The sequence below is a fragment of the Crocodylus siamensis genome, chromosome 15 (genome assembly GCF_052110815.1).
Source record: "Crocodylus siamensis isolate JL-2025a chromosome 15, ASM5211081v1, whole genome shotgun sequence".
Classification (NCBI taxonomy): domain Eukaryota; kingdom Metazoa; phylum Chordata; order Crocodylia; family Crocodylidae; genus Crocodylus; species Crocodylus siamensis.
In genome coordinates, this window is record NC_143409.1 from 21,918,474 (window position 1) to 21,932,814 (window position 14,341).

Sequence of the window (14,341 nt, forward strand, 5' to 3'; positions counted from 1 at the left end):
GTAGCGAAGATGAGTCAGATGCCTCCTCGGGGTCCAGTCCTTCTGCACCACCGCCCCCTCCCTTAGAGAGACCACCACCGACGTACCAATGCATACCTAATGAGTTAGAGCGTTAGTCTCAGCCAAGTGCCTCATCTGAATCAGGAAATAAGGGTTATTATTTGCGCAAGCCTGTAGAGTCACAGCCGGTGTTGAACTGTCCGATGCGAGAGGTTATTGGGGAAGGAGGCACTGCAACTTTTGTCTACACCCCATTTAGCACTTCAGATTTATTTAACTGGAAGAATCAGAGCCCCTCTTTTCGTGAAGACCCTGAAAAGATGAGGGACCTGTTCCGATCTATTGGGCAGACTCATCGACCCACTTGGGCTGATGTCCAGATGATGCTCCAGACCCTCCTAACCCCGGAGGAGAGGAGATTAGTGTTGGGGACAGCGGAACGTATTGCGGCAGCTAGAGTTGAGTCAGAAGGTGCTGCTAGTCGTACTCTGCGTGATACCTTCCCTGTAGAGGAGCCAAGATGGGATAATCATACTGCAGAGGGCAGAGAGCTAAGTGCACGGTATCTGGGAATTATAGTGGAAGCAATGGGAAAGGCAGTGCCTCGGGTTACCAATCTGTCTAAATTGTATGAGGTGAGACAGGAAAGAGAGGAGGATCCCTCAGCTGTCCTTGGGAGGCTGTATGAGGCGTTTTGCAGGTTTTCGGATCTGGATCCAGAAGCCCCAGATAACCAGCATATGGTAAATCTTATGTTTATTGGTCAATCTGCTGCTGATATCCATAAGAAGTTACAGAAAACTGAGGGAGGTGCTGGGAAACCGATTTCAGAGCTGGTGGAAATTGCATATAAGGTGTATGGGAATCGTGAGCAAGTGCAGGAGCGCAAGGAGGATAAAAAGGCTCAGCGACAGATGGCAGCACTAGCAGCTGCTATAACTGGAGGGAACCCTGGAAAGGCTGGGATACAGAAGAGGAAGGGAGAAAGAGTGGGAGCAGATGTTTGTGCTTATTGCAAAGAGAAAGGACACTGGAAGAGGGAATGCCCGAAGTTGAAGGAGAAGAGAGAGGGGGAACCGAGAGGTCACCTCATGCGGGCAGAAGACAAGGGTGAGGATTCAGAATGAAGGGGACAGGGATCTAAGACCACTACCCTTCGGGTTGGAGCCCGAGAAGATCCCATGGTAACCATTAGGGTTGGTGGCAAAAACTTTGAAGCCTTGGTGGATACTGGGGCTACATTTTCAATGATTCCAGAAAAACCCCCCTGTGCAGGAACTAGTGAACAGCATGTACTTGTGGAAGGGATTGAGGGAATGCAAACCCGACTCCCTGTTTGTAAACCACTCCTCACCAAGGTGGGGGACCATTTGCTCGAGCACTCCTTTGTGTATTCTCCAAGTTGCCCGGTTGCACTCCTTGGGCGGGACTTACTCACAAAATTGCAAGCTGAGATCTTTTTCAGAGACGATCAGATGGTGGTCCAGCTACCTGTCAAGCAGAGCTCGAACTATCAGATGGGTCTCCTGGAGGACCGATGCCCTGCAGTAAGTCCAGAAGATCACATGATTGGAGTAGACCCCTCGGTATGGGCTGATGGAACCCCTGCGTGAGCTAAGTTCGTCTCCCTGGTAAGGATTGTACTCAAGGATGGGGAGGGGCCCGTTCGGGTAAAGCAGTACCCACTTAGCCGAGCGGCCAGAGCTGGACTCAAGCCGTTAATAGAGAAATACAAGAGGTACGGATGGCTAGTGGAAGGGTCCTCACCCTATAACACCCCCATCCTTGGAGTGCCGAAGGCAGATGGGGTCTCATACAGGCTGGTCCAAGACCTACGAGCTGTAAATAAGAAGGTCCTTTCAGATCATCCTGTAGTCCCGAACCCTCACACGATTTTGACACAAGTACCGGGGGAAGCTAAGATATTTTCAGTGCTAGATTTGAAAGATGCTTTCTTCTCTATTCCCCTTCACCGAGAGAGTCAAAAATTGTTTGCTTTTGAATGGGAGGATCCAGATACTTTCCATAAAGCCCAACTCATGTGGACAGTTCTTCCACAAGGATTTATAGCAGCCCCCCATATTTTCGGACTTGCCCTTCAGAAGGACTTGGGGGAATGGAAGGGATCACACCCCGCAGTGACTCTCCTCCAGTATGTGGATGACCTGCTAGTTGCAAGCCCAAACTTGCAGCTCTGCGAGGAAGCCACCAGGTCACTCCTAAACACTCTGGGGAAAAAAGGATATAAAGTCTCTAGAGAGAAAGCCCAAATATGTCAGCCTGAAGTCACATTTTTGGGATATAAGCTCTCAAAAGGAGTCAGAGCCCTGAGTGCAGATCGCATACAGGCGATTCAAGGTCTAACCCCACCTAAGTCACCCAAGGAGCTGCGGGCATTCCTAGGGCTAACCGGGTTCTGTCGACTATGGATACCAGATTACGGTGGGAAGGCTAGACCACTGTACGAATCCCTGACTAAGGAGAGTCTCACTAAATGGAAATGGAATAAAGAAATGCAGCATGCTTTTGATCTGCTGAAGGCAGCATTAACCCAGCCCCCTGCCTTAGCCATCCCAAACAGTAAAAAGCCATATCGACTGTATGTTCATGAGAATCGAGGGGTTGCATCAGGGGTGCTGACACAGCCATCGGGCCCGACCTGGAGACCCGTGGGATATTATTCAAAGGTTTTAGATCCAGTTGCACTCGGGTGGCCAGCCTGTCTTCGGGCTGTGGCAGCCACAGCAGTGGTTGTTGAAGAGGCCCAGAAGATAGTCATGGGTGCGGATATGGAAATACTCACTCCTCATGGAGTTCCCCAGATCCTAGGGACTGAGGGAGGGAAATTTCTTAACCCCTCCAGACAATCACGGTATGAGATATTTTTGCTCTCTAATCCAGGACTTACTTTCAGACATACTACAGCCTTAAACCCTGCAACCTTGCTGCCGGAGCCAGGGCAACCGACGCATGACTGCCTTGAGGTCCTGAATCAGACCACGCAGGTGCGACCTGATCTTGCTGAGGACCCATTTGAAAACCCAGATGTTGAATACTTTGTGGACGGCTCCAGCTCTGTCATCGATGGAAAAAGACGAACAGGATGTGCAGTGGTAACCTTGGATAAGGTAGTATGGAGGGAGTCATTGCCGAGCTCATGGTCGGCACAGGCCGCGGAACTCACTGCGCTCACCCGAGCATTACAGCTGGGGACAGGCCAGCGGGTTAATATATACACTGACTCTCGCTATGCTTTTTCTACAGTCCATGCGCACGGACTATTGTGGAAAGAAAGGGGTTTCATTACTGCCTCTGGGAATAAGATTGCTAATGGCCCCCAGATTATCAAACTACTAGAGGCACTCCACCAGCCTAAAGAGGTAGCAGTCATTCATGTGCGGGCCCATGGGAAGGCTGCTGAGAAAAAGCATAAGCTTGGAAATGCAAAGGCTGATGCAGCAGCAAAGGAAGCTGCATTTATTGGAGGAGAAGCGGAAGAGGTATCGAAGCAGGCCATGTCCCATGCCATATGGCCATACGTTCAGGATTTAGTCCCACAGTATTCCCCTGAAGAAGATAAATTTGCACAGAAAGCTTGTGCAGAAAAGAACTCCCAGGGGTCGTGGATAGTACCAGGAGGGAAAGTCACGATACCCAGGCCATTACTTCGGGAGGTGCTGCAACAGCTCCATGCAAGAACCCATATGGGAGGTTTGGCCATGGGTGATCTAGTGATCCGCCAAGCAGTAGCCCCAGGGCTATATGTAGAAGCTCAGCGCATTGCTACCAAGTGCATCACATGCCAGAAAGTAAACCCTCGAAGGAAACCCCCTGTGCCAATGGGAGGTAGACCCTGGGCAGTGTACCCTGGACAGGCATGGCAGATTGATTTTGCCAAGCTCCCACGGTCCGGACATCACGGGTTTTTACTTGTCATGGTAGACCAGCTCTCTGGTTGGGTCGAGGCTTGGCCCACCAGGACTGCCACTGCAGCTACAGTAGTGAAGTATTTGTTACAGGAGATCATTCCCCGGTATTCCCTGCCTGAGTCCATCGAGTCGGATCAAGGACAACACTTTGTGGGAAAAGTGGTTCAAGAAGTCGCACAAGCTCTCAAGGTTACTTGGAAACTACACACACCATGGAGACCACAGAGTTCAGGACAAGTGGAACGCATGAATAGGACTTTAAAGACTTTGCTCACCAAAATCTGTATTGAAACACGCCTTAAGTGGCCTCAAGCATTGCCGCTAGCTCTTACTTGCATTCGAAACACTCCCCGACAAGGCCTCAAATTGACCCCATATGAAATTATGTTTGGCAAGCCGCCTCGAGTCTTACCTCCTGGGATGCGAGAGAATGTAACTTTTGAATTAGGTAATAGTGAGCTTCATATGTATGTTATTGCCTTGCAGTCTGTCTTGTTTTCTCTTCACAGGTATGCAGCCTCCTTTCAGCGTCTGCCTTTAGATGTACCGGTACATGACTTCTCCCCGGAAGACTGGGTCTTGGTGCAGCGGTGGAAAAAGGAGCCTTTGACTGAGAGGTGGAGTGGCCCTTTCCAGGTACTTCTAACAACCCACACCGCTGTAAAGATTACTGGCCATGATCGTTGGATACACCATACCCGTGTGAAGCGACATCCACGAGCATTAGAGGACATCAACTCCCGAGACGAACTCACTCCGGAAGCTGAGTCGTCTTCGGAACAAGAAGCCAGCAAGGGGAGCTGTGAACCTACTGGTGATCTCCAAGTGCGCCTGAGACGGCTTAATCAAAGCTCAGAAAATTAGACAAGAAAGTAAAAGGGAAAATATGGTGGGAATCTTAATGTGCCTTGTTGTTATCTGCATAATGAAAGGAGCAGAATTGAGCAGCCTTAACCGCTGGCTCACACCCTCGCTTTCCCAAATTGCTCCCCCAGGGACAAATTTGTATGTTGATATGATGGAAAGAATTGCAAGTACTTTTAATCTTACCAACTGCTGGGCCTGTGGGGGGCTCCAAGAGGCCAGAGAACAGTGGCCTTGGAGGGCTTTTCCTTTGGCCCCAAAATGGTTGGTCAGTGACAAGGCGGATGTTAAGAGTACTGGTCAAGAATGGGATGAAAACCGCAGCTGGGATCTTTCCCAAGTGGCATTAGGAGAGTACTGTATTAGCAGTAATGATACGGGGAGAAGTTTGGGACATAGTCAGTGTACATGGACATTGAAATGGGCCCAAATATGCACCAAGTATGCTGATCAATGGAATTCTCCTGTTAGCATCCCAATCTCCCCGCAGATGCAACAGACCAAAAAGACAAGAATAGTACCTTTCGATTCTAACCCTACCAGATGTCAGGCATATGAAAAGGCCCAAGGTGAACGATTTACCTATGTCTATAGTTGGAAATGGGTACACCCGAATGGCACGGTGGCAAAGTTTAATACATATTGAAGTGCCTTAAATGACACAAATGAAATAGCCCATGTATCAATACAAACGTGGGAACCCACATGGAGTAAAGACTGCTGGTTTCAATTATTTGGAGGACCCTGGTGGAAAAAGTAGGATTTGTGCTTTTGTGTGCTCTGACTGGTTTAATTTTTATCCCTTGCCTTATTCCTTGTCTCACTAGATTGATAACCACTACAGTAGAAGGAATGCAGGTCGCAGCAGTTCCTTTGAAAGCACAGACTGTAGCAAAAGTCATGGTCCTCAGAAAAATTCCTCGTAATTATCTTGATATGCCCAAATGAAGTAAAGATCAGAAAGCATCTTGAGGGGGGATATTGTTAGAAATATTATTAAAAATGCATTATCAGTAAGTCTTGTTAAAACAGCGCAGCTGTCAGCCCTCCCTGGTGAGAGAACTGGGAGAGCTACTGAGAGCTCTTTGTATTAAGGTATCACTCTCTCTTTGTTTTGCAAAGTTACTATCTCTTTGTTACAGTAAAGCATATACTCCTCAGCTTTTCTCATGCAGATAAGAGTAAATTGCAATTCTAGCCTTGAAGCAAGGAAAATTCAAACTTTTGTAACCTCAGGTACTTTCTACCCATGCGCAATGAATTAATACATATAAGCCTATCCGCCCCGCATACTTAAGTAGTTAATTATAATACACATGCGACGTATGATTCGACATATTCACATACATGTTTGTATGAATCGGAAATGAGTTGTAAAAGTTCCTCCTTCTGCACACGTGGTCAGGAGAGAGGGGATAAAGCCAGCTGGGCAGCTTCCCTCGGGGGCAGCAGAGTGTTTGATCTTTTGTCTCTCTCTCTGACCCTATTTGCAAATATATACCTTTTGTGTTGCTAATAGAGTGTGTCTGTGGCTGAAGGTTTTTTTCGCCTCCCGAGAAACGAACCGCGATTTTTACATCAGCAGTTTGCTTATATTTCTGTCATTCTAGTGTTTATGTTTAAGGCTGGATGACCAGGTTGTGGCTACATGGGTGGTTTGGAGGCCACAGGCGTGCTAGAGAGACATGCAGTAGAGAGCTCCCTAGTAAAGGTCAGGAACCCAAGGGACAGAACAGGGAACAAACAGCCGTGCCAGGGTTGGGAGCCCTAAGGGCTGTTACATGAGACAGGGGCCGGGGGGCGCAGAACACAAGTGTGAGATCTGGAGGGTCTGGGACAGTGGACCTTGGGCTAGGGGGCCCAACTAGAGTAAAGGGGCTGAAGCCAGGGAGGTTGAAGCCTCAACAAAAGTTTGAGGCTTGAGGAGCTGAGGCTCCCCCTCTACATATTAACATCGGCAGGGCACGGGCATAACCATTGGCACAGCTGGAAGTCACTATTATTGCCCCCAAGACACAACTGGGGCTGCCTTAAAAGGGAAACCCACCCCGTTAAGTTTGGGGCAAAGAAGCCCCGAGGGCTGTACAGAGGGGAGAGGCACTCGGAAGAGGCTACCCCAGCCTCTGGAGGCAGCCTCCCCAGTTAAAAAAACAAACAAACCATAAAAGAAAATTTTAGGCAAGACATAGGAGGTAAGGGGAGGCTGGGGAGCATAAGCAGGAAGATCTGATGACTAGGAGGCGTCAGATGCCAGCCAAATCGCCTAAATCCGTCACGGGGGAATGAGCATAATGATTTTTTTAATTGTTAATTCCATAAACATTTTCCTACTGTGGCATACAGAACTCCAACAGTTACAGAAAAAGAAATGAAAAGCTGTAATGTAAAGAGGGTTCTCATATTTTAATCTCCATAGAATACCCTAATGTTTTCAAGACTGAATAAATTATTTTGGTTCCCAAGTCCCATTTTCAAAAGTTAGAGACTTTGGGCATTTGTACACACCATGGGGGTTTACTTTGGTTTAATTCTCCCTAATTGAAGCGGTGGGTCTTTAAAAACACCACTTCAGTTTAGGACAAAGCAAACCCCCGTGGCATGTATAAAAGTGTTGGCCCAGACCCTTACCTGCTTCTCTGGTGGCAGGGAATGAAGGGCAAGCTGCCGGTGAGTCCCTGAGCTGCTGGGGAAATGGGGTAGTGCTTCCCTCCACCGCAGCAGCAGCAGCACCCCCCAGGTGGCACCCGCTCACAAGCACCCAGCCTGAGCAGTCCTGGAGGGCGCGACAGCTGAGGAGGGAAGCACCAGGCCCCTGTGCAGCTCAGGCAGGCAGGCAGCCTCCAGGGAGGGAAAAAAAAAAAAAAAAATTATCAGGCTCGCCGGGGGGGGTTTCCTTCAGTTGAGCCTGCTTGCACAGGCTGCTGCCGGGCTGCCTGTGCAGCCCGTGAGATGCACAGGGCCCAGTGCTTCCCTTCACAGCAAACTAAACCACCTCAGAAATATTTTATTTTGCTACGTCCCAAAGTTATTTAACATGCATTACACCACCAACACGCGCAAACAGCCCACCTTTAAAGCGCATTATGCCACCAACCCCTGCAAACAGCTGCCATCATTAAAGCAGTGCAAAAGGGCATTTAGCCACTTTAAAGGCCAATTTTGTGCCATGTACATGTGGCCTTAAAGTTTTATTTAAAGTCAATGGGACTTTGACTCCAAGAAGCCTGGTGTTTGAATGTACTTAGGTGCCTGTGGAAAAAGAGGGACTTATGTCAACTGACTCTGTTTCTCTGATATTATCCTGCCTATGAGAAGTGAAATCCAAGGATGAGCTTAAAGCAGGGATGTCAAAGACACTGCCCACAGGCTAGATTTGGCCTGAAGCAGAGCTCTATCATCTGGCTCTCAATGCTGCCCATGGATTTCAGGGCGCACACACGTACTAGATTGTCCCTGCATGAAACACATGCCACATTAGGGGGACATTTCGGGATGTGCTGCACACAGCGCTTTTTCCAACCAGTCTAGGATATGCATTTCATGTGGTGCCTGCTCCAGCTGGTCCACACCAGACAGACCCTGGATCCAGCATGTGGGGCCAGTCTGTGGGCCTGATCCAGCCCAGAGGGACCACCCTATGGACCAGCCCTGCACCACTTATCCAGCCTGTGGAGCCAGATAAGTTTGACACCCCTGGCTTAGAGAAAAGCACGCTGGAAATAAAACAATGGTAAAAATAAGACTCCTGAATGTAGGAGATGGAGTATGGGAGGGGTCATGCTTGGTTCCCACCAGGCTGACATGGCTTATTCATTCCTCTGAGCTTCAGAAGCAGAAGTATATAATTTTCTTCATTAGTTCTAAACCCAGTTGCTTTGTTGTATCAAAAGATATCCATTTCTAAAAACCAAGGCCTGGGTTTTCACATGGACCATTGCAAATCCACCAACGACACTGAGTGCAATACCAGCTGTTCACCAGTGTAAAATGCTCTATTCTTTCCATGACAGATTTGAAGTCACTAAGGTAAGTGGCACAAGGGTTATTTGAAAAGCAAAACTAAACTGGAATTCACATCAAATCAACTTTTTAGCTGAAAACAACTGCTAAACACAGTATAGTACGTCAAAATGCTGAGGTAATGAAAGTTCCTGAATGCAAGAATGTTATGCAATTACTTCCTCAAGCATAACTGCATTTTAGTTATTGTAGCTCATGGAAAAGGACTGTTAATACTAAGGATGTGGCATAAGCTAGAAAACGTTATCATCAGAAGCTGATGGCAGGGAGGCTCCTTCTGGTCCTGGACACAAGCCTGTGCTATAAATAAACCTCTGCAACAGCTTGATCTCCTTAGGGACAGAAAATGCCTGCCTTTCAGAAATGCAGAGTTTAAACCCTTGCTACAGCATGATGCAAATTGGTTTTGTTTTAGCCCTTTTCAAAGCATGCATACAATATCTTTTTAAAAGGAGCTGTTCTGGAACAGTTTCTGAAATATTTTTCCCCTTCCGTGTCTGAGGTCTTCAAAATCTCAGTCCTGGATGTAATTAAATTATACTGAGAGGTTCATTTGTCAGTTAAATTATTTGTGTGCAAGTACTAATAAAACTATTTCCCATTCCATTAAATTGTAATTTAGAATTCTTTATAATCTAAAGAGAATAACAAAAGAAATGATACTGTGTATCACTTCAGTTAGCACACATTAAAGCATCACATGCATGTTTCACTTGATAGAAATAGATTTAACAATATCCACAAATGAAGAGAGCTGTACAAGTATAAAATATTATCCTTTTATGTGCAGTCAGACACGTAGGAAATGACACAACTGTTTCCGTTAAAACAGCGGTTCCTCCTATTGCACATGGAGCTTCTGGGCTTAACATTTGTAGTTGCATAAAAATATGCATCCTTTCAGTTTCATTACAACTATGTGCAGCCCAAACAAACTGGACACAAAAAAGCACCTAGGATCAACTCAGGTAGGACCATCAGGTTAAAAATTAACTAGTCCTATCAAGGTCCAAGGTCTTGCTGAGTAGTTCTGTTCACTTTGGCCCTTGTTCTGTTACAACCCAAGATTTACATATGAAGAATCACTAGTTACTGAGGCCATTCCTTGAAATCCCACTGCATCAAGGGATGGGCCAAGTGATTAGCTTGAACAGGCATTTGTGAGGCAGAAGGAAAAGTCTTCTGGTCAAGAAAATGAAAGCCTTATTTCCATATCTTTAATCTTTCTACATTTCAATTTCCACTTCGTTAACTGAGCTGCTTTCTTAAGTTTGAAGTAAGGTTCAACTGTTCAGAATGTATATGTTATTGTTTCCCATTTCCTAGAGTTTAATATTTTATATGCAAGTGTTTTTGTTTATTCTATGGAGGACCAACTACTTTTTATATACAAACAAAATGAGTTTGTACAAATTATTCCACCTTTATGCAAGTTCTTGAATTTATTTGAAAATAATGGAGTGATAAGAAGCCAAGTCCTGAAGCTTTCAATTACTCCTAACAGAAACAAAACTATTCATGATTTGGGAACCTAGGTTTCACTACAATAAATAATAATAATCTCCCAAGTAATTTTTTCTTCATTCCTGTACTTTTAGAGCTATAGCGCTAAACTAATTTCTAAACTGAAATCAGTGTGGTAATAGACTGAATGAACTGGGCCCAAAGCAATTGTTTTGGATTTTTAATAACCATTAAGCTAATGTATACCAATAACATGCAATAATACATTTTGAACCACGATGAAGCAGAAAAATTCTGAGCAGCAAGGGACATGTGCTGCTCCTGTCTTTGAAATGAAGGATCTACATATTATAGAATATTGTTAGGTATATTCTGTTTCTGTATAAGGAAAGCTATAGCATAATATATCAGCAAATTAAATGCTTATTTGCTGAAGCTCAATCTATGCTGGTCAACAGATTAGATATTATTTAGAACACCTTTAGGATATATCATGTTGGAGTCTCGTGTTTGGTCTCTCTAGCCTTGTCTGTATATACAGTATAAGCTCGTGAATCCGGCATGCTCGGGACCAAGCACCTGCCGGAAATGTGAAAATTCCATATTTTTGAAACTGGAGCGGCAGCCAGCCCTGGAGTGGCAGGGGTGGGGGCCAGAGCAGGGTTGGAAGGGGCCAGTCCCGGAGCAGTGGCCGCACGCAGAGTGGCGACATGGGGTGGTGGATGGCGGTGGCAACTGCCACGTGCATGCTTCCATCTGCACTGCTTTGGGACCAGCTGCCGCTACTCTCCAATGGAGTGTAGTTTTAAAAAGCGCTGGATTTTTTATAATTCCAGATTTTGGATATCCAGATTTATGAGATTATACTGTAGATGCTACAGGGATGTAGCCTGCTTGTTCCAAGTAAAGCACTGTAACTATATCAAGCCAATTTTCATCCATACCACCTTATTATGCCACTTCAAGGTTCTTACTTTGTTCATTATTTCAGCCACACAACGCTCTTTGTGAATTAGCTATTTGGCAGTCTGAGCAGTTTTCAAAGTTTTGCCAGTATACTCAGGTTTTTCTCGTAAGGCATTCCAGGGTGCGTTCTGACAGCTACAGGAATTCTGGGCCTGAGTGTCAAACTAGCATCCATTGATTTTACCCACATCAGCTTTGCCCTGGTCCTAGGTAGCAAGGAGGATTCATTCTGCAGGCTATGTTCACGACAAACATTAACACAAAATGCATGTTGTTGTCCTATTAGGTGGACTTGGGTTTTGCAGTTTCAAAAGTAGCAATACAGTTGATGAAGAGGGCAGAGGACAGAAAGATGAAATCAAACAGTTACTTTTGCAGAGCATTTCCATGAAGCACTGCTGCTGGTGGGGAGAAGGGAATGATGCAGATCTGTGATGACGAGCAATAGTGGCAAACTTTCAGGACAGGAACAAACCACTTTTCTAGATAGTGGAGCAGAACTCACTGTAGAGCTGCAATGAGAGAACACCAAGATGAGGAACGTCCACTGCATGCTGCCATCACCAGCTGGCAGCACAACACTCCTACCAGTCAGTAATTAAAATCTCCCAGAACCAAAATTAACTGTTTGGGCTGTTACCAATGTTATTAAGAGGGTGCGGATATGGCACATTATATAGCCTGGCAATGCACAATGCATTTGGATTACTTTGAACAGAAAGGGCTCTCAAACTGTTTAGGGGTGACTGATAAGATATATGTGCTTATTCTTAATTGCTTCTTTTCATGCTGTTGCCATAAACAGAAAGAGGTATTTCTTGAGGTTCTAAAACCACTGCAGAAGATTTGTCAATATTTATGTGGGGTATTTAGGTAGGTCCATGAGGCCAGTACTTTTAGAAACTCAGGCCTGCTTGCTGGAATGAAAAGGGACTAGGAGTTTTGCAAGAACACTAGGATTCCTCCTATCTTTTTGGACAACCCTTTTTTCATCTGTGTTTCCCTATCTTAAGAAGCTTTTCATTAGATGGTTAGATAAATGTGTAGCTGCAGAATGCAGGCTGGGTATGCTCATGGAGGACTGAAACAGAGAGGACGATGCTTTATGAAAAGGCTGAAGTTTCTCATTATTATGCACTTGCTATATTTTGCAGAAGCTCTGTGGTAGTAAAGAAAAAAATCCTGGAGGAGAGCTGGCAGGAGGCGATGGAGACACTCTTTCAACAAAATGCTCAAATAATCAAGGAAACAAGGTCAGGGATTGTTGTTGTTGTTCAAGACCACAGAGTAGCTGTAGGTAACTAATATGCTGATATGTTATAAAAAAGGTGATATCAGTGGTGGCCTTAGGGTTGTTGGGGCCCTGGGCAAGACAGTCATTTGGGGCCCCTTACAGGTATGTAGTCAGGTAAATATTAACCCACCACAGTTGTATCATGGATCTTTTTAATATTCTTTGGGGGAAACAGATAAATATTGAAGTGTTAAAATGCCAACAGAGCCACTTCCTCGCAAAAACTTCACCCCCCTAAAAACTTGAGCCCCCTAAAATGTAGGGTCCTGGGCTGCTGCCCAGTTTGCCCTCCCCTAAGGCCACTACTGTTGATATATTTGATTTTCTCATAAATGAAGAGCTTGAGGTAGATATTTTGTGCTTTATAGGCTGAGCTGCACCACTCTGAAATTTTTCAGACGTATTATAACAAATGAACTCAATTTCACAAAAGCTGCAAGCAACAAGCTTCTTCAGTAAAAACAAAAACAATTATAAAAGAATGAAGTGCAGCTTGAGTCCTATCATACTGAGGCATACTCAAAATAAAGAACACTTATTAAAGCCAGTAAAAAATGTGTTCAAGAGGCCTCCATCTTCTTGTGGTGCTGGCTGTTGTAGAAGTTTTGCAATTAAGATGATTAAAATGGTAATCCAGTAAGATGTGTTCTGTGTTTTGCAAGACATAGCAAAATGGGATCTAGCATCTGACCTTTGTGTGGGGAGATGAGGGAGGTTTTATCACCGCTATTTGCTCTGATGCCCGTTTTCTTTATGTACTCTATTCTGCTCTAAAAAACTATCCCTGTATAACGCTATAATTTATGGGACAGACCGTCTCTACTTCCCTGAACCCTACCTGCAACCCTCTCTTTGTCAAGCTCTCTGCAGTTGATAGCTTCTTCCCTCTTTCTGCAAGCTGTAGCATTATAGGTGCTAAGCAGATAACGCATATTTGGTCCAGTCCTTCTCTCCATGTGAATAGTGATCAAAATATTTCTTCTCATCTTCTCTTGCCTGTGTTCTTTATTCATGATGGTGAGATGTTTTCAGATTTACTTCACCACAGAATAGAACCACAAGAACAATTGCACAAATCAGTCCTCTTTTTTTTCTTCCTGGAGGAAAGCTACATGGGCATTTCCAAAGAGACTTCCTTTCCCTTGCAATGTGTACATCAAATCAGAAAAATATCTCTGCCTTACAGTCCCTTTTAAGACATCTAAAATTGGTGCAAAACACACTGAAAAACTGAGTTCTGCAGTAACTATTCCAAAATCAAATGCATCTTGGTGCCTTAAAATACCCCTCTGAATCAAGGGTTGTTGGTTGCAGGCATTTTGGTCTAAGGACATCTGCACCTCTAGAAATGTAATATCATCCAGTGCACTAAATGCTCTGTTGGAAAATATGTAGGAGGAACCAAGCAATTACATACCAGAATGAATGCACACTGAAAACCTATCAAAGACAAAAATACCAAACTACTAGGACTATACGAAATTTTGATAGCTGTTTCATTTCAACACTGTTTTGACTCATTTTGAGGTTGAAACAGCAAAATCAAAATGAAACAAAGGCCATTGAAATTGCCTCAAAACAAAACAAAGCTAGCTGAAACATTTCGACCATAGCACTGGGGATGGGAAGTCAGTCCAGCTGGGCTGACTTCCCATCCCTGGTGCAATATCCAGTAGGGGGTAGGAAGGCAGCTGGGCTCTCTTCCCACCCCCAGAACAATCTGGGGAGTCAGCCCATCCGGGCTGCCTTCCCGCCCCTGGCTGGGGTTGGGAACTGAGCCCAGCTGGGCTGAGTTCTTTTCTCC

The 14,341-nt window shown here is 45.2% G+C and overlaps 1 long non-coding RNA gene across 1 annotated transcript in view; it reads right to left on the reverse strand.

Moving 5' to 3' along the window:
* The window catches only part of LOC149852220 (uncharacterized), a 133,695-nt gene that overhangs the window by 109,512 nt on the left and 9,842 nt on the right, over window positions 1–14,341 (reverse strand). The window contains exon 3 of the long non-coding RNA XR_016439438.1: window positions 11,614–11,755. This is a non-coding gene — a long non-coding RNA (uncharacterized LOC149852220). The remainder of the gene's footprint in view (window positions 1–11,613; window positions 11,756–14,341) is intronic.